This window comes from Natator depressus, chromosome 3 (genome assembly GCF_965152275.1).
Source record: "Natator depressus isolate rNatDep1 chromosome 3, rNatDep2.hap1, whole genome shotgun sequence".
In the NCBI taxonomy this organism is placed as follows: domain Eukaryota; kingdom Metazoa; phylum Chordata; order Testudines; family Cheloniidae; genus Natator; species Natator depressus.
This window is the reverse complement of record NC_134236.1, coordinates 36,364,083-36,385,827: the sequence shown is the minus strand read 5'-3', so window position 1 is coordinate 36,385,827 and position 21,745 is coordinate 36,364,083. Positions and strand designations below refer to the sequence as shown.

General features: G+C 39.5%; 2 long non-coding RNA genes across 2 annotated transcripts in view; one reads left to right on the top strand and one right to left on the bottom strand.

Moving 5' to 3' along the window:
* LOC141983819 (uncharacterized) overlaps positions 1-21,745 on the bottom strand; it is a 134,493-nt gene that overhangs the window by 109,556 nt on the left and 3,192 nt on the right. The gene's annotated exons all lie outside the window — the stretch shown is intronic.
* Positions 7,160-13,905, top strand: LOC141983818 (uncharacterized). The gene is made up of 3 exons (XR_012638527.1): positions 7,160-7,230; positions 12,532-12,641; positions 13,847-13,905. It is a non-coding gene; the product is annotated as an uncharacterized LOC141983818 (long non-coding RNA).

Genomic DNA, 21,745 nt, shown 5'->3' with positions numbered 1-21,745 from the left:
AAGGAAGCATTTAAAAGATCCTTTGTTTACTTACACTACTATGTAACTTTCTGTAAATTGCTGCTTGTTGGCTAGTCCAGGCTCTGTAACAGTGGACACAGGGAAGAAAGGGGAAGAGTGATGCTGAGTTCACCAAACAGCAGGACACTGATCTGGGTCTTAATGTGCAAATAGAAGGTGAATAGGGGTGTCTCAAAATGTTTTACTTTGAGTTGTGGCTTAAGTGCAAGGGTTTATCATTGTTTTAAAAATAGTTTCCAGAGGAAATGAAAGACCATCCCTGTAATAAAGCGTGTTCTAGGTGTTCTAGTGGGTAGCACATCCAGTATTTAGCCTCACCTTCCAGCTGGAAGGCCTTTCAGTCTAGCTCCTTACCCATACATGGGCTTTGCTTCACCTCAGGTGTGCAACGTCCTTGTCCTCCCAGAGGAGGATGGGGTAGGAATGAGGCTTATGCCACTCCTGCAGCAGGGGCAGTAGGTAGGGGAGTCCAGGCCCTTCCATTCTAACAGGCTCCTCTAGAAGGTCTGGCACCTTGGAGTTTTTATCAGTTACCCCCCGGGTCACTTTTTACCATCTGTCTCTCCCCATGGCTCCAAGACCAATATGAGGTAACAAAGACAACTAACCCTTCAGCCCCAACTGGGCTCAGCGTCCTCACGGGGAGGCTTCTTTGGCACCTTTGAAGTGTGGAGGGATCCTTCAGGGTAGGTCTGCCTTCTTCCCCAGCCTCTTTTTTCAGAGCTGGGTTGCTCCCTTTTAAGCTTCTTCTCCAATTGGTGCATGCTGTGCAGGTCTGGAGAGGCAGGGCTATCTGGGCCCATTGCTGTCCTTTAATCGTTTCAGGCCCGGTGTGGGCTTTGTCCACCCGTAGCACCCCCTTGGTAATATCTAAACAACAGTAGGATGAGGTCCAGACATTCCAAAAGCTGAAAGGTTAGTGAGCTAAAATGAAGTGCTCCAGCTGACTTCTGCAAAGGAAAATATAATTTATATAACATAAGGCCAATACAGTTTTGTCAGAGTTCTGCAGAATCACATCTGTTCCCTGTGTATTATGTTTGGTGACAGAATGGACACACTAAAGCAGTGTGTGGTAAAACATGGAAAGCGCGGCAAGTCAGTCTTTGGACATCCCACTGCTAATTAGAAGAATTGATTTGATTGTCATCACCCTTTCCTGTAATTCATATGGACCTATAGTGGGTGCCATTAGAAAGGCCAGCATTTGGCATCCGATACCACAACAGCGTGTGGTAACAGTTCTTTTTACAGAGTACTCCTGTAATTATCTATAAATAGTTAATGAATAATGTGCCAGTAGATTGTGCTCAAGAACATGAAACATTGTTCATGAGTTTTGTAGGACCAGTAAAGATGGCAGTGGTGCGCAACATGGCTTCCTTTGTGTAACTTTTTACATGGAGCAACTGTTAAATGCTGATTTTTTTTCTAATAGTGACTATAGTATCTTCATATCATGTGTGCTTTTAATACTCAGATTTAGAGAATATTGGGGATTTGAAGAGTATTGCATTTTTAGTTCTGAGTATCATCTAGTCTACTGCAGCATGTAGGACTGACAGCTAACATTGGGTCCGAGTTTTGCTTCAGGACAATTTTGCACACAACGTCCCCATCATTTCCATCCACATCACTAGTACTAGTCAGAAAATGGGAATTTTTTTAATTAAAAAGTTAAGGTTTTTTTTTCATTTTTGTCAAAATTATCTGCAGAAAATGTTGATTTATTTTCAATGAAATAATTGGGCCAAAAATGAAATATTTCTATTCAAACTGGTGCTGCAGTGCCTCCTGGGAGGTATTGTATGAGTGCCTTATACTCCTATTTTTCCTCTATGGGCCAGGCTTACTGACTGGACAACCTCTCCCGTGATGTATTCCTATCTCATCTCTTGGGGAGGAGAGCGGTTGCATCACAGGAGATAGGTCTACATCTCCCATAATGAATCACAGCCAATCAGAGATGGGGCTGTAGAGGAGAATGGGAGTATGCACCATCCGAAATACAACTCTGATGAAGCACTACATTGTCATTTTGAATCAAAATATTTCAGTTTTTGTTTTTATTAAATAAAAAAAATTCCTATGGGAAGCTGACAATTTTCACAATTTTTTTCTCAAAACCCCAGTTTTCCACTGGGGGGGAAAAACTTGCACCCAGTCTTACACATCACTATCTTCCTGTTGCTGTTTTTAAAAAAAATTTGGAGACCATTTCCTATGCTCAATTATATGTGGAACTACACAGCCCCCTACCGTCAATGTTCTCCATCAACTTCCTACTGTTTTTCCAAACCATTGACTCAGCAGTTTGATTGGTAACACCATCCAGTCATAAATGTGCATCTGCCACATACATGCCCATATGGGTTCAGACTAAAGTCCATCAGTTAATTAATCCAGTCCTAGTGAGAGTGGAATTTAGTGACCAGAAGTCTCACAATTGGACTGAAAAAAAAATCAAATCCAAATTGAATATGAAATGGGTCAAGAATCCCTTCTGAATAGTATACAAGCAATCTGAAACCAATCTGACTTCTTAGTTCTGTACAGTTTAAGACCAGAAGGGACTATTAATCTAATCTGCCCTTCTGTATATCACAGGCCATTAAATTTCAAACAAATATCCCTCTGAGTCCAGTGGCTTTAGTTAGACTAAAGCATTTCAGTCCTCAGGAGATTAAACTGTTGTAGGACTCAGGCAGAGAACAGGAGAAACTGAGGAGCCATCAATGCTCAATCTGCCTGTAATGGTGGGGAATTTGTTTCTGGAGTGGGGAGTGAGGAAGCCTTGCACCCCCTTTTTGTTAACATGTCTGGAAGAATCACTCTATATTCCTCTACAAGTCCCCTTCCACCCATCAGCCTAGTTTTTCACTTCCCCACCACACACTTACTCTAACCACACAAACTCTGTGTTCCCGGCTGACTGGGCAAGGAACACCTATCAACCTATTTTTAGGATGGGGATTTAGCAGAATTCTCCAAACTAACTACGGCCCCAATCCTGCAATGAGCTCCAAGTGTATGTTCTATGAAGGCCCCTTAAAGGTTATGGGGCACAAAGCCCTGCCACAGGATTTATGTTATTATTTCTGTCTCATGGGGACACTGCACTTCATACCATGCAATCTTGCCACTGAAGTAATTTTCAGGTTTCTTTAAAGTTCTGACAGGTCTCTAATATTAAACTCATTAGAGAATGGGGGAACCTCATTTAATCAAAGCAGAATATTTCTTTGCCTTGGTAAAACAACACAGAAATGCTGGAGTGCTATCAGTTCAAGAACACAGGACATGATATCCTGGTCAGGGAGAAGATAGGTCAAAGGCCAGAAGCCACATGAGATGATACTAATCCTGGGTGGCCATTGAGCATCAACACAAATGCCTCTGCCATAGACTGACAGACAAGAGCAAATTTGACAAATTTTGTCAATGTAAGCATAGAACATCATTCAGTGCAGGTACTTTTAAAGGTACCTCTAATACAAGGCTAATATAAGTAATAAATCATAACTTGCCCAAAATTCAGGGCAAGGGATCCATGCTTTTGGTTCATTCTTTTATACATATATGGACTAGCTGTAAATCTGGATGACAATCCAAACTTTCCTAGATTATAGGAGGTATTGGTTTGGGACCATCTCTACATATAGCATTGAATAAGGTTTATTCCTATGTCCTGACCAAAGTCTAATTTGGCTAACTGCATACAGATTACCTAAATTCTCCCAATAATTTCACGTAATTGTGATATGGTCCATCACTTCCAACCCTAAACTATTGTATCGCTTTGGTGTTTGGTGGTATATAATTGCTATAGTCTTCCCCCAAAGCAGCTGTTCTTCATTGGTGAGTGGAATGATGGCTCATAAACTACAATGGGATCTTCCTGGCTGAAAGGTACTATATAATCATAAAATCAATCAATTATTATTATTCTCAGATCCATTTAAATCCCTCATTAGCCAGTAGTATTTTTACAGCCCTAAAGTTCTTTGGCTCACCAGGACAACCTTCTAAGCTTGGCTGACTACACTGAATAATCTGAAAAGAGAAACCCTCCAATTCAGCACATGATTGTTCCCCTTGAAGCAATAGGGTATCAAAGTACCTTGCTTAATCAGGGACTAAATTGTTAGGTACAAACTAGCTAAAATAATATAACAAGTGTGCAGTTCTGTGTGTCCTGTCCCTATTTCATGTAAACTAATACTAGGTATTATAAAAGGAGATGTGGGAGGGAATGGACAGATACTTCTCTTCAGTGTAGGGCATACATGGAAAAGGGAAGTGTTTCTGGAGATAAAAGAACAGAGCCTATCACAGCATATAGAGAAAACTACAGGGGACTAAAGGAAGCAGGTGTTAGGTTTTAGATTTCAATTGAAGTGCAGGACAATTCTGTGACATGAGAATGTTTAGGCATATTTTATGGACCTGTCACTTTTTGTAGCTTACATTTGCTACTCTTATGCCTATTCATATGTATGCTTGGTCTTTGAACTGTGAAAGCCTTTAAATTACAGCCCACACAGATTATGTTGGATTTTAAGGTAAGGAAATACTTGATTTACTAATTTATTGCTCGTCTTGATCTAGTTAAATCAAATGGGTTTTGGTTTTCTTTGTGAAACAATTCCATTACATGGCAAGGTGAACCTTTTAAACAATTTGTCTGGGCAGACTTTTCCTTTAAATTATACTGTATAATAATCCTACCAACCAAAATATTTGCAGCTCTTTCAAAGTTTTGAACAACATTGGATCCAGAGGGTTTCCTGAAAATAATGTTGTAACTATCTTGACTCTTTTTCTTTTAACCATCTCAACTCAAGTCCCTTACTCCAGAACTTGATGTGGGCACATTAAATATTATGCAATTGGCTAAAAAAACAGAATCAAACACATCATGTTTATATTAGTTGTATCCTTTTGTGCCACTGGGAACCTGAAGTTCTCATCCTTAACTAGGGTAAGTGGACACAGCACAATAACTTCAGTAAAGTTACATCCATTTAGGGCTAGTTAAGGCGGCAGTGCTTTAACATGGCTTGTGTAGGCACGGCAGAGCACTGGGAGAGAGCTCTCCTAGCGCTCTAAAAAACCCACCTCCACGAGGGGTGTAGCTCCCAGCGCTGGTGCACTGTCTACACTGGCGCTTTAAAGAGCTGGAACTTCCTGCGCTCAGGGGGATGTTTTTTCACACCCCGATTGAGAAAGTTGCAGCGCTGTAAAGTGCCAGTGTAGACAAGCCCTTATACTAGCTAAAGATCACGCCTAAAACTCTGTTTCAGGGGAATGTGGCATGAAATGTGTATATTCTAAAACCAGGATTTTTCTCATAGAATTTAATTTAGTTTCCAATGCTGTGAAGCACAAATAATTTTCAAAGTTAGCTTTTGCCGTGCTTGTCTATGCTAAGTTCAGCTGGTCTAAGCCCAAAGTCTTTGGCAAATGCTCGTTTGTCTGTAACACATAACACTTAGGAACATTTTTATTGCCCCATGGCCCCAGTTTTTAAGAGAGCATGCAGACCATTTAAGAATCCAGTTTCATTACCCAGTTAGACTCAGCATGATGGCTTACACATCATGTAAGCTTTAGCAAGCAAATCTTTTGCAGACTATAATTTAGAGAGCATCAAAGAGATCCAACGTGTTTATGTGTTTAAAAATAAATGAGCCCTGGTTTGTTCAGTATGAAATGGCCATGGCACATTCTGGACAGTTCTGTGTACTGGTATATAATAGTCAGCCATTGTAGAATACAAGCAAATGATGAACAGGAAGTGAATGGCCACAACAAATCTGTTTTCTGCCCACATTTTCTTTTGATAACTTGATTATCTCTGGTTTCAGAGTAGCAGCCGTGTTAGTTTGTATTCGCAAAAGAAAAGGAGTACTTGTGGCACCTTGGAGACTAACAAATTTATTTGAGCATGAGCTTTCGTGAGCTACAGCTGACTAAATTTGTTAGTCTCCAAGGTGCCACAAGTACTCCTTTTCTTTTGATTATCTCTGATAACTACCTTTCCCTTGGCATCAACCATTACTCTTTGCCTTTCACTATAACCAATCCCTCCCTTGAATTCTTGTTTGTTTGTTTTTTTAAACCAAAAGTGTGCATCTGAAATTATTTCTTTTTATATTTTTAAAATGTTTTTCTTGATGTAAAATAAATACATAAATCGTGTATTTATTAGTTCCTCAGACACAATAACTTAAACTGATCGACAAATTTGTAGTCAGGAAAGAAGGAAGGTATTGTTCCCCATGACATGTTGAAAAAGATTTTTGGGAGGATTTTTATCCCTCATTTTGCAGCATTGTAGAGGAAATTTTCTGTTAGGATCAGACAAATATATTCTGCACAATCCATTTCCAGCAATTTCAAAGAGATAATCATTGTTGGCAGTGGGGGGATGTCGGTCAGAATTTCAGGCGGGACCATGTATCTTCCATCACTTTATAGATGTTTGTTAATTAAAGGCACATTTGAAGGTGTGTGTTTCTTTGTTTGTTTGTTTCTTGCTGTTTCGTGCTGTTCAGTGAAGTATTCCCACTGCTCCTTTATATTGCCCTTGTAGAATGTGTAGGTATGAATCTGGCACAGCTAGTCTGAAATCTGGTGCAGCTACTAATAGATTCTTCGCTCAGAAGGAATATTCCATTAATTCCAATTACTGATAGACTAAATATGTCCTGAATATTTTTTAAAATGTAATGTGAAAAAAAATTAAGGGGGTATTCTGATGTTTGCAAGGGGGTTTAAGGAATGGAGATAATGGCTGATTGTGTATATAATAGCTGATGATCTATCCCAATGGTTCTCAAACTTTTTTTTTCATGGACCACTTGAAAATTGCTGAGGGCCACTTTTTAATGATCTTTCCAAATGTTAGCTAACTAATTGTAAAGCACTGTGGATAAAAGCGCTATATAAAAAAACTAATAATTTTTTTTGTTTTACAAATAAAAGCACACAACTCATATTTTAATATCTCTTGTGTGCGGCCATCCAGGCACGCACCTTATAGGGAACTATCTGCGGACCACCTGAATGGAGCTCGCGGACCAGTTTGAGAACCTCTGATCTAGCCCATTGAAAGCCAGGATTTTCATGAGGTGAGCCACAAGCAAAATCCAGTTCCAAACAGCTCCAAATGTTGTGACTTCAACTAAATTCAAGTTTTTCATACATGTAGGTAAATATTTCATCATTTGACTTTTTCCCCCCTCTTTTTTGTTCCAAGTGAAACTGATGAAATTTGTATATTCTTCTATCTTCTCTATAGTGAACCAGATTTGTTCTGTCATTTATACCATTTTAATCGCAATGAGACAAACCCTGTTCTCATATTAGTATACAGATGGACTAATTCAGTGAAAGTCAGTGCTCCACAATTATTTCAGTGTAACTGAGTAAAATTTTTGACAATATGTCAATTTTTGTGGACTCTTTACTTTAGGATCATAAGCAGATGATTTCCTCTTAAACTAGGGTAGCTTGTTGGCTGTAGGGATTAGGAAATACAAGCTTTCTCTGTGCAGCCATTGATGTACTTTGGCCATACTCTGTGTATTCTTCCATTTATAGTCTGAATATTGGGGGGAAAAGACATTTGTTTACAATATGAAAAAAAAATCATCTTTTAAGATAAATTTGACACTTTCAGTCGATTGCAGACATTGTGAATGATTCCTTAGGAAAAATGTTTAGTAAAATCAAGACCATGTTAGTCTGAAGACCAGGGTATTATTGGTGTAATGAGAGAGTAATTCAGAAGATATCACTGCAGTTACTCTAGATTTATTCTACCATATTGGAGAGCTGAATCTATTCCTGAGCATTTAAAATCCTTTTATTTACTAATCACAAAACTAGCCTCTAGAAATTCAGGTTCTGTGACTATCTATGTACCATTTACCATGGCAACATGGGTTGCTTATCAGAGATGCTTATCAGAGATTATTTCTACAAGTATGTTTAAAAATATGCAGAATATCATTAGTAAATCATGCTGATGTCATGTTGCATCAGATTATGCCATGACTTAACAACATGCTCTGATGTGACCTGACATAATGTCCTGTACTATATATGCACCATAGTTACACCGAATAAAAGGTACTAGAACTTGGCTATTGTAATGACTCTTGGGTATCTGACAGGTGGTTGTCACTGAAACAGTTAACAATTATTTGCAAATAGCAGCAGAATAGAGGGGAGAAGTGTTTCCTCAAGTATCAGGCACGTTTTAACGTACAGTTACAATTACTACTGATGGGCTCCAATGGGGAACTGAAGGTCTGATTTCTGGTGTTTGGTGATGTGACACTCTGTTGTAGGGAAAACAGGAAGTGTGAGGTGTGTTGTCTTGCTAAATTGCCCCTGGAGCAGTGCTGTGCCAAACTGCCCCCAAGTGCAGGTCTCATTACAATCTCAGGGCTCCAAACTGTCTTTAGTACTTTATTTTCCTCTTCTAGAATAATTTTTTAAAAAATAGATTTTTTTTCTTTGGAAACCTTTTTCAGTTCATTTTTAATTTCAAGTAACAAACAGGTTCCTGTAAGTTTTCTTGTGGGTAATTTAGGCCCAGTTACCTCAGAAACAAACACCTTTGGAATTATTCCTGATTTACAATGGCTGGCACCATTGGATTCAATCTTTACAAAACCAAACGATTTTGATGATGAAAAATTCAATGGGATTATTTCTTTGTCTAGTTGTTAAACATGTTGTATAATATTTATCATGAGGCGAGAGACAAACATCATTCCAAAGAGTATAGTAAAGTGCCCCGCAGCATCGCAGAAACCTGCCAAGTGCAGACAGCTGCCACCGCTGACTACACAGAAAGGTTAATTTATGGGGGTGAAGTTATGACTGATGCTTCATTTCACTATGCAGTTTGTGTTTCATTAATAAACAGCAATTTAATTGAATTTGCTGTAGCTGTGTTTGTGCCTGTGAGCAAGTTGGATTCACACCTCACTCCCCTGGCTGCTCACAGGCATAGACACAGCAAAAGGGAATGCAGGTTTTTATTTAAGTGAATATTGATGGGGAAATGTATTTGAGGTATTCACTTGGCTCTGGTGGAGTTGGGGAAGCTGTTCAAAACCTAGAGGAGAGTAAAAGATGGTGTCAGCCTCATTTGGGCTATTCTTCAAAGATACAGGAGCTACTAAAAGATTAAAACTGTGACAGGATAGCAGCAGATGTTCACTCTTGAGGACAGTGATGAAACAATAATTATAGCACACATCAGGGTCATGTAAAAAGTAGAAGAATTTTATTGGTAACTGTACCACAGTACATCCAGATAGATATACCACCACCATCTCACCCCATGACATCAAAGCTGTGAGCGAAGAGAAAGAAAGGGACAACTTCTTGCATATAAATGCCAAAGTTATGTTAGACAAGAGAGGACTATCACAAGAGGAAAATATTTGAAGGCAGATTTCTGTTCATAATGTCACAGTGAAGTGAAAGAGTCTAGAACTAAAGCATCCGGGGAAAGAATCCAAGCATAGGTACAGGAAACTGGAGAAAGGAATTCTGGAGAAATGGAGGCTATGTTAATCAGCATGCTGGAGAATAGATGACAACACTAAGTGCAAGCCGGAAAACAAATCAAACTACCATTAAAATATACACCTAATTTAATGTGTAAAGCCATGCTTATATATGCTATATGCAAATAATCAAATATACTGAGCCAACTCAGGTTTCAGTCTGTCATCTTTGTTCATAGAATTCAGAAGTAAGTTTGTTGTTGTTTTTTGTTTTTTTTAACATTGGTCTGAAGTTTCAAAGGTGTGCCTGGCAGAGAGAAGAAGCTCCTTGAGGAGCCTAGCAGGGTAATCCTGCTCCCATTGAAGTCAATGGCAAAACTCTCATTGCCTTCACTTGTGTTGCATCAAGCCCGAGGTGCACATAAACATGGAAAAAATATTGAAATATATACCATCACAATACGCTAGACACATCAGTACATTGTTTGATTGCCAAGGGACTGCCTGTAAGCTGTGTACTTGATTAGCAAAAAGTCATTTTAAAAGATTTGATAAAAGTATTAAGGATGAAGTTATTGGGAAATTTGCCATTGACTTCACTGGGACCAGGATTTCTCTTTAACCCTTTAACAAATACCTAAAATTGTAATAGAGTAGATACTTTTAACCTGGAGTATCTTGGTTTTCTCTTATGCAGCTTGTCAGTAGTCTATATCTTTTTAGGATTTCTTTCAGTGCTGACCATTGTGATGTAATGCAGGATTTATCTGGGGTGTGGAAGATAACAGTTAAAGCGAGACATCCAATTTCAAGTTATAAGAAAATAATTCTTTCCCTGCATTCTTCCTGCAAGTAGGCCTACAATTCAGGCATTAAGCAGTTCAACAGTGAATAATGAGAGAGATCAGGACGAGTTGGGCTTGAATACAAAATGCCATCTAGGATATTGCAGAATAATAGACAGTTTTGGGAAGACCTGTTTCCTGTAGATTCTAGGCACATTATTCCACGTGTGTATGGAATCTAGTCAAGGACAACAAACTAAAATACTTTTTTCCCTAAATGGACAAAGCTGTCAAATTCTTTGCTGGTCTTACATTCTAAATATATATGAGAAAAGAAAATACAAATGAGATGTTGAGGACTAGAAGTAAATGGTTTGCTTTATATTTCCACTGGAGTGTTAAATTTTGAGCATCTTGAGGGTAAAATATTTAAGATGAATTTCAAGTGAGTTTCAACAAACTGTTCACTAGAGTCCAGGGAAGAAATTTTTTGAAAGCTTATAAGCAGCAAGATTTACAGGGTTGGTATGTCACCAATGTTACCCCTGCCTGTGAGTCCTGATTTATCCATTGGGTTCATCATAACAAAGAGAAAATTATAATAAATATAGGTAAAAGACTAATATTATTATGCAATTGGTAAATAGCTGGAGGCAATGTAGTCTAGAGCTAGAACACCAGCCTGATGAGTGGGACTTCTGGGTAATATCAATGGATGACCTTAGGTAAGTCACTTAACCACTCTGGGCCTGATTCTCCACTGCCTTGTACCTTCTATAGTCATTTATATCTGTGCAAAGTGGGTGTAGAATGTTACCAGATCAGTATTCTCCATTCACACTCCTAGGGTCAAACCCTAATCTTACAGAAGTCAATAGTCAAATTACAATTTCCTTTAGTTTGGCCAGGATTTCATACATAGTGTTTGCTCCTAGCATGGCGTAGGTGTAGTGACTACAGAAGACAGTGGGAAGTCTGGCAGTTTGTGTGTGTTGTAAAATGAAGTATTCTGTAGTTTAGTTGACTGGGTAGATTCAGGCCTAGCTGCAAAGAGAAATGGAGCAAGTGTAACCACACACCTTCTGGGTGTGGTGTGTCCCATCTAGTGGCACCGAGATCACTTAGAGAGAGAGAGAAAATGAGTTTGCTCTACACCATTAGCTACCTGCCAGTTGGCTTTTAGCTCATGCTGTAGAGGCTCATGCACTAAGCTCCAGAGGTTCCAGGTTCGATCCTGCCTGCTGACAACCAGGGTCTCTTTGTGTTTACACAAGATCACAGTGGCAGCAGAAAGTTCACCTGTGGGGGGAGAGTTGTGGCACCACAAAATATCTGCAACCTCCATGGGACATGGAGTCAGCCAGCACTGGTTGGTTTAACAATTGCCTATGGCAATTTCCTCCTACTGAGCTCCAATCACGGTTGAAAGCTGCCCTTCCTCAACACAGCCCCAGGCAAACATTGGTTCTTAGGACACAGTAGCCCAGGGAATTGCACCTCCTTGCCCCTGTCAGAGTTAATTGAGCTTAGTGTTTACAAAGTACTTTGAGATCCTTAGGTGAAAGGCACTACATACAGTGGGCCAAATCTTCAGCTGGTGTAAATCAACATACCTTCATTGATTTCAATGGAACTACATTGATTTGCACTAGTTGAGGATCTGGCCCATTATGAAGTAAACTCTCTTCCCCTGGAAACATTCAGCGATATGGTTTTCAAGTGTGAGGTTCCTATACATGTTTTTGGAATCGGGGGACAAAAGAATTTCAGATAAACTCTGTGAGAATGTCAGGTTGTCTGTATTGCACAATATTTTCATAGATCAAGTGCAGCCTTTCATCACTATGGGAAAGAACAAATGCTACTGAAGTACAAAGTTACATTCCAAATAGGATGCATTATTAGGAGCTCATTGCAAAGGTTTGTGTGTTTTGAGTGGACATGTAAAATCTAAAGTGGGTTTCTGTTTTATCATATGCTAGAGAATGAAAAGAGAACGAGAAGTGTGGATTAAACACCAGCATAGCACTTTGAGTTTAAAATAAAACATCCAAGAGACTAAAACACAGAGCATGAAATGAGTAAAAACAACACTGACAAGAAAAATGTGATGTTTGCAAATTATAGAACGTTTATTATTTGTATTTTGTGAGTTGTTTATGATCAGTAAGCTCTACACCCATTTTCTTCTCCAGCGAGAACCTCAAACTAAGCTCATGATGGGAGTTTAGCAAATATGAGGACTTTCCCTTTTAAAGAAGGCTGCCTGTGAGGTGGATCTTCTCACATTGTCACAAACCTACAAGTAAGACTCTGTCTTCTTCTGTATCTCATAGCTTTAAGATACCTTCAGAAAAATGGTATATTGATTTTTATGGGTGAAAAATGAGATTGGACATTGCAGCATAAAAGTAAAACATTTTCGAGGGATAGTGAATGGATACTCTAGAATTTATTGAGGGCTCTCAAACTCAGTCATTACATAAAGTTTTAATATGCACTAAACTGTAGAAGATCCTCTATGTCTTTGTTTATGGGATATGTACAATTCCTTTTTTAAAAGTTAGTTTTTGTATAACTGGAATATAATAAGAGTATGGTTGGTCTTTTGCCTAAAGTGCAAGGCTATGAGGCAGGATATTCTAGTGCTAGATCTATCAAGGACATCCTGTCTGACCTTGGGCAAGTCACTTACTCTCTCTAGCCCCAAGTCCCATTTATATTAAGACCCTTTTACACCATTCTTCCAGTCTAAATGGAGCTTGAAGGGGGAATACACTATATTTACTAACAGGGTGGAGTAAAGGAGCCTTAGTGTAAATGAGCATGAAGTGCTCTGTCTCCCCTCATGTGTAAAATGGAAATAATAACACCTATTGCATCTCAGGGGTATCGAGAGAATGAACAAATTCACGTTTGTCAATTCACGTTTGTCTTGAGTTCCTCACATGTAAGAAGCTCAGTGTTGCGTTGATACTGTTGACTGCGACCCTCCTGGAAGGCCTGGAATAACTCTTGAACGGTTCCGCTCATTCCTTTTTGGGGATATCTCAAGGGGTGGTTTTGGATGGTTGTTCGTCTGCCCTGCCAATTCTTTCATGCAGGATACCTCATAGACTGATTTTTATCACCTTTCTAGCTCAACATGTATATGAGATTGCTAATAGAGTTCGACCCAGTCTACACTTAAAACTTAGGTCAACATAGCTACAACACTTAAGGGTGTGAAAAATTCCCACCCCTGAGCATCATAACTATGCCAACCTAACCCCAGGTATAGATGCAGCTAGCTTGATAGAAGAATGGTTCTGTCGACCTAGCTACCAGCTCTCAAGGAGATGGAGTTCCTACAGCAATGTTGTAGCTAGCTTCTGTCGCTGGAGTATGTGTTGACATTTTGGGGTTGCAGCTGTTTAGTAGTGCAGACATGGCCAAACATGGGCAGCAGTGTATTCACTGTACTGATGGTACTAAGCTCTGTCTTTTGTTTGTTTTTTTTATCCAACCTAGTTGGTGCAATAGAACATATAACCCAATATCGTTTTGAAGCTTAATGATGGATGAGGGTGAGTTTGCTGAGGTTTAACCCAGGTAAGACTGAAGTAATTGGAAGGTTTGGGGATGCAAGTGGGCAAAATTCAGGAAGCTGATTTATACATTGCTGGTTGAGGGAGTGTGTCCTGCATTTGTGACCCAAGTTTGCAATGCTTGAATTTTATTATGTCTATTGCTGCTTTTAGAAGATTTCAAATACTAGCAGCAGCCCAAACATCATTTCTTGCCTATGTCTAGCTAGAAGAGGGAGGTGTTTTCTTTGAAATGTGGGCCTTAATCCAATTCAACTGTGCCTTTCTATCTTGAGGATTAGGTTGCTAAAATGCCCTTTAATTAAGATTGCACAGTAGGATCATTAAGAAATGTAAACTAGAGCAGAATGTGATTTCCCGCTTGTTGAGATGCTAATACTGTCATAAATATAAAGGGAAGCATAACCACCTTTCTGTATACAGGGCTATAAAATCCCTCCTGGTCAGAGGCAACATCCTGTTACCTATAAAGGGTTAAGAAGCTCAGCTAACCTGGCTGGCACCTGACCCAAAGGACCAATAAGGGAAAAAGATACTTTCAAATCTTGGGGGGTGGAGGGGAGACTTTTGTTTGTGCTCTTTGTTTACGTGGTTGTTCTCTCTTGGGACTGAGAGAGGCCAGACAGAAATCCATCTTCTCCAACCCATCCTAATCCAAGTCTCCAATATTGCAACCAGAATAGGTAAGCCAGGCAAGGCAGATTAGTTTATCTTTTGTTTTATGTGAATTTTCCCTGTATTAAAAGGGAGGTTTATTCCTGTTTTCTGTAACTTTAAAGTTTTGCCCAGAGGGGGATCCTCTGTGTTTTGAATCTGAATACCCTGTAAAAGTATTTTCCATCCTGATTTTACAAAGGTGATTCTTTTACCTTTTTCTTTAATTAAAATTCTTCTTTTAAGAACCTGATTGCTTTTTCATTGTTCTTAAGATCCAAGGGTTTGGGTCACCTGTACAAATTGGTGAGGATTCTTATCAAGCCTTCTCCAGGAAAGGGTGTGTGTAGAGCTTGGGGGGGATATTTTGGGGGAAGATGTCTCCAAGTGGGCTCTTTCCCTGTTCTTTTTTAAAACGCTTGGTGGTGGCAGCACACTGTTCAAGGCCAAGGCAAAGTTTGTATCTTGGGGAAATTTTTAACCTAAGCTGGTAAGAATAAGCTTAGGGGGTCCTTCATGCGGGTCCCCACATCTGTACCCTAAAGTTCAGAGTGGAGAAGGAACCCCGACAAATACCTTAAGGACATGGCTTCACTGGCAACGTTAAAGGGCTGCCACTTGTGGCTTGTGTAGTCCCGGCAGAGCGCTGGGAGAGAGGTCTCCCAGTGCTCTAAAAAACCCACCTCTACGAGGGGCGTAGCTACCAGTACTGGGAGCGTGGCTTCAGTGCTGGTGCACTGTCTACACTGGTGCTTTACAGCGCTGAAACTTGCAGTGCTCAGGGATTTTTTTTCACACCCCCAAGTGAGAAAGTTGCAGCGCTGTAAAGTGCCAGTCTAGACAAGCCCTAAGAATTGCCCTAAGTTTCCAGATAGCATTTAAGGGGCTGCTCTTAATACAAATCCCTGAAAGATTTGATATTGGTTACTCGAGGTATCGCCTGATTCCTCATAACATAGCTGAGATCAGAGGGCATGTTGCAAAACTCATCTTTTAACACAGGCAGTCTAGGAGATTGGCGAGGTTTAGGAGGGTTGAGACTGAAGGATAATTAAATGGGGTTTTGGCTGATTGGAGAATATTGGGTTTTCTTTTGTGAGAAAGTTTATATATAGGTATTTGTGCAACTGGAGATATTCCTTCAAATTTCACACCAGTAAATGTTAGTGTGTTTTTTAATGATTTGTTGAAAATCTGGAACTTGTCTAAGGTGTGGATAGGCATAAGACAAACTGAAAAATTAAATAATAATAAGCCGTCAAATTGTTCCTGCACTTTATTTCCCCACCCCCACACTTCGGTCAAACAGAGAACTGCCATGACAGCAATTAATGGAGTGTCTCTGAGTCTCAGTGTAGCAGAAGGGAGATCACTCATCAGAGTTGTCAACCCTAGGGGAGAATAAAAAATAAAGACAATTTAAATTGTCTTAAACTGTTGTAGCAAATATTTCTGGATCAATGATTGCGACTGGCGAGAACCTGCTTTCGGGCATCGTATGGTAGGTTAGCAATATACAATTTTCTCTATGAGCCCAAGTTGCAGCTATCTAGTGGAATTCTATCTCTTAAAATAGTGGAATCCATTAAAATGCTCTGTTCATCACCATGAAATTGATTCTGGTGAATGGAATGCTAACGCTCTAATTGAACACTTTTTTTTTCATATTTCTCTTAATGGCTAGCACTGTTCATCTGAGCCAGAAATTCTGAGTCCAGCTATTGCACCTTCAGAGATGATGATAATCCTAACGTTCTGTAAACATTTCTTTTAGAATGAATAGCATTCTGATTACAGAGTAGCATTCTATATAATTTACACCTTTGCATCTAGCTAAATAGTCAGAAACCATTGTTATTTCTTAATCGGGAATACCACAGCAGTGGATTGAAGAGTTAATTTTTGCCCCTGAACATTCAGTACAATTCTTCTGTAATTTACTTCCATCAGCCTAGAGTTTCAATTAACCATTCTGTACATACTGCTTATAGTCAGTTATAGTGTATATTTTCAGTGTTCTGGCTTTTAACATATAACTCCCATTTAAGCCAATAGGAGAGCTGGAAAATTGTCATTGAAATAGTTTTCCATTGTAAAATACCATTTTGATTAAACTATTTTTTCATGAAATCACTGATTTTGAGAATATAATTTTTAAAAAAATTGGTGGGAGAAGTCTCAAATGTGAAAACATCGTATTTTGACATTTTCAGAAAAAAGTTTCAATTATTTATTTGCAACAACTATTTGTAAAATGTAATTTATTTTGCATACAGTTTTTAATTGTGAAAAACAAACAGTTTCAAATGTATTGAAACAAAATATTTTGATGTATCTGAAATTATTATTTATTTGAATTTTTTCACACAAAAAATTGAAACTTTTACTTTGTCCCTATTTGGTCCACATTTTTTAAAAAGCCCTCAATCTTTCATGGGATGGAAAATCCATTTTCTTATGATTACTGTTGAATAGAACTGATATGGCTAAAATGTATCCCTCTGGCTGCACCTCCAATCTATATCTAATACCCTTGATGGCAGAAAGTGCTATCTCCTGAGAGTAAATACCTAGTATTCCTATAATAGCCTCCCTCTCCTTGTGTTGTAATAATTCTCACTCTGATTTGCCAAACTTTTCCTTAGCTACTTAGGGCTTGTCTACATGGTGGGATAATGCACACTATGGGGATGTGATTTCTCGAGTGCATTAATGTGTTGCGCATTAATTGGTCCATGTAGACCCTGCTAGTGCACACAAAAGGTTCCCTAGTGAGTTTTCACATAGCATTATTTCAAACAGCACTATGTTCAAGCACACCAGCAGGGTCCGCATGGACCAATTAATGTGCTTTAGAAATCATACCCCCTGTAGTATGCATCATCCCACTGTATAGACAAGCCCTTAGTTTACCTAGCCTTCCTATGTCTTTATGTGCTCCCACACTCATACTTTTATGGGTAATTGTACCAAGCCAACTTAGCCTGCAAGCTTCTATGGACAGAGAGCTGGAGAAATTGGGTCAGATCCTCAGGTGTGCCAGACCGCTACATGTTGCATTTGGTAGGAAGTGTGGGCCAACATTCTGCCCCACACAACTCTACACTCTGATCCTGGTGACAATGGGCTTATTCAGGCCGTTGGAAAAATAAGAGCAGCCTCAGGGCTTTTGCACTGGTTGGAACTTTGGGAATGTTTGAAATCCAAACTCTACTGAGATCCAAATTTTGTAAAAGGCTTTTGTAAGTGGGCTGAACCAAAACTTTGTATCTGAATTTTCAGGTGTTTGAAATCTAGACCTAAATTTAGTGTCTTCAGATGATGCCTATGTAATGCCGACACATCCTGCTCATCAGTGGGCGGGATCGAATCTGGGGTCTCTGGAGCTTAGTGCATGAGCCTCTACTGCATGAGCTAAAAGCCATATGGCTGTTAGCTAAGTCTATAGAGCAGACTCATTTTATCTCTAAGTGATCTCAGTGCCACTAGATGGGACAGAAGGCCACTCCCAGGAGGTGTGTGGGTTACACCTACATTATTTTTGAGTTGATCTATAAACTCCACACTGTGTACTTTGTAAACTGTCAAATTTGCAAATCAAAACTTGTCTTATTATTATTGTAATTGTTGTTACTAACACTTACATCGCAGTAGTGTCCAGAGTCCTCAATCAGGATCAGGGTCTGACTGAAGGGCGAGTTGAGGAGGGATGCAATCAAATATATGCAATTTTTATATTAATCTGTAATTATTATCAATAGATAATCATTTGCCTCTCAACCTAGCCATTGTTAATTGGCTGGTTTTCTTATAGGTGGAAACTGCTGCTGGAAACACAAAATTAATAATAATGCATATTGTGTGCTTGACACACTGGCATTTGTTATATTTTGTATCATGGTAATTTGATAAGTGCGCATAAAATTACTATCCTGAACATACAGACACCATGGCTGATAGATCCTTGTAGCCTTTCCTTCTGAATGGAGTTTTTTCTTTATGACTGTGATAATGTAAGCATGTTTTTCTCATGGTATGTGAATGATTTTCTTTTCATGGCATGTGAAAAAGATGGTTTCACTCTTGAAGCTTTTCAACTGCGTAAACAATTCACAAATAATGCCCTAGTACATGAGAATGTGAAGCATTCAGGCATGCAGGAGGCATCATGGGAATAACATATGTCCTAAAAGTCAGCTTGCCATCACTGGGGCCCTGGTGACATATTTGTGGCTCTGCTGCTGACATTGTATGCTGCTAATGAATGACAGTGCCAAAATGCCAGCACTTACCTTGTCACCACCAGAGTCACAATTAAATCGCCCCTTAAAGAACTGACAAGTGAGGAAAGGGGTTTCAGCGAAGGTCATGAGTATCTAGGATTTCTGTTCCCTTTGAGCACTGCTTTAATTTCTGATTTGCCACAAAGAAATCACAAGACAAATATCCCCTCACAACCTAGCAGTCTTCCCACAGAAATATTAGATTACTGGGGCACAGTTAGTACTAGATCTATAGTATTACGCCATATTGCATTGTACCAAAGTTTACGTATCAAAACTATTCAGTGTCCTTAACAGTATTTCTCTCCTGCCCCGCAAAATCTCTAAAAACCTGCAAAAATGCATTTACATTTTTCTTGAAAAAGAACAAGAGGTTTTCTGCTAAGAAAGACAGCAATTTATATCTTACCCATGCTCCAATCTTATGGGATCATACAACAAAGATTTGACTGTGTATCCACTGACAATTGAAGATGGAATGAATATACCTCTTGTGCTGCTATTAGTCTGAGCACAATCCTGCAGTCTGTACTCTGTCCTTACTCAGGCAAAGTTCCCATTGGCAGAGGTCACAGGACTTGGTCCCCTCAATTTAAAAGGACAGTCTCAAAATGATGAGTCCTCATTACACTGTAACTTTAGGCCTTGCTCCTGCAAACACTCATGTGCTAAACTTTACTTATCTGAGTAGTCCCAACTAAGTCAGTGAGAGTACTTACAGTGTGCATAAGTCTTTGCAAGACTGGAACCTTATTTTGTATAAGAGGTTTTTCCCCCATAGAAACTGTATCCAAAAATACATAAAGTGAAATAATAATTACCACATGAAAGTTGAAAAGTAAGTTGTAGAATGGGAGAAAAATGAAGAGCTATTGGGCAAGAAAGAGAAATGTTTTCAGCTGAGATTTGAAGATAGACTACGTGGAGGGTCAGTGAGGTAGAGAAAGGCCAGAAGGCCCTTTCTCCAAATGGCAGAAGTTGCAGTGTAGAGATCTGTCTCACTAACAATAGTGAGATTGTGTGAGGATATGGAGAGGAAGTCAGGGAATGGAGCAGTCAGGGAGGAAGCCTGACTCTGTGAGGTAGGCAGGAGCAAAGTCCTTGGATAGCTGAATTTGATCTTTCGATGAATGAGGAGCTGGAAAGGGAAAGAGATCCACACATAACAAATGCTAGTTAGGTCTCTCAATCCACTTTTGGAAGGATCTTTATTATGGTGATGGAGCCGGTGTAAGAACCTGAATAGAACAGAATGGGAAGTTATGGTGGGGGAGAGTGATGTGGTCACTGTTCTTCACACATTTATGACAGTGAAATTTGGACGAAAAAATAAGAGTTTTTAAAGTTGAATGAACTTGTCGTTTTTTATTGTTTCCTTTTCTTGATTTTTCACTCCAGTTTATTGTCATTAGCCAAATGGTCTTTCCCGTCGAGTTTCTAATCATGCCAATTGTCCTGCACTCACACAATGCTGTTGTCACTTGATTTCACAGTGCTACAGGGTAATATTTACATAATACATATTTCATTGATTTTTTTCCCCCAAATCATTACAAATGTCTGTGTTTCTAGTATTTGTTGGGTTGATTCTCCATTTCCAGTGAAGTTACACTGGCATAAAATAAGAAAAACAGAGTCAGAATCAGGCCCATCATTACTCTGTATTATCTAGTACTGTGGGTGTCAGTGGCAAAACTTCCATTGATTTCACTGGGAGCAATATCAGACCCTAGGAATGAAATCCTTATCCTATTGAAGTCTATGGCAAAACTCCCATTGACTTCACTAGGGCCAGATATTCATCCCAAGTGTGTAAATAAAGTCAAATTCTGCTTGCTTGGCTTACCCTGCTAGATAGAATAGTCCCCTTAGGTCCTGATGTAACTCCATTGAATACTGTGGATTTACAGTAGGTATGAAATTGGTCCAAAATGACTATTCAAGGGTCCCATCTTGCACACTCTCACTACCAGGTGCAGTGTTTTGTTATGGTGAACAATCCCATGTGACCAAGTGATCAAGATTTGCCCCACATTTTTACAACTGTGGGATAGGTCAGTGAATTCATCATGATTTGGAGGGGGGAAGTGTATAGGTGTGTGTGTGCGCGCTTCTCTTCTGTATTATACAAAATTAATAAAGGAACATTTTAATAGAAAATGTAAACTTTGGAACTAAAAACTGGCTGCAGGTGGGTTGATGATACTGTTTGTTGCTTGAATTTTTCATTGTTGCTGCAAATACATATTTTTTTCTGTTGTGTTGCACTGAATTTGTTTCATTGTGTCCTGCAACTGTTAGATGCAGAATGATGCAATCTGTGATGTATGCAAAGTTCTGTCCTGCCTTGCTGCTGGATGGGTGCATTAAGGTGAGAGAAGCTCCTTCTGTCCTTAACTTTCAAGGCACTGGCATACGACAATATTTGGCCTTATCATTTCAAGTGACTCTTTCAAATATGGCTTTGAGAATCCTATAACCATTTGAATCTTTCAAGCACAAGTGTCTTTAAGCCTGTTTCTGGATTCCATGGGTCAGATTCTCCCTTGTGCTAGGTCACTTTGCACAGCACACCCAGCATGTCACCAGGCATGGGAAGATCACTGCAGCGTAGCAAGATCCTCTGTGGGATAGAGCTGCATAATAGTTCTTATATCGCCTCTGCCTGCATTTGGCATAGGGAACATGGCATGCGGGGAGAGGGGGTGGAGTGGAAGGGATATGGCTAGGTCTTCTCTACACTCTGGTCATTCCCAGTCATTTTAACAGGCCATTGGGGCTGATGGCAGCCAGTGCAAGTCAAAGCTGGCCTAGAATCATGAGGAGCACAAAGGTGTCTCAAAAGCATCTTCGCAACTGCCTCCTGAGTTGCCTTTGTGCCTCTC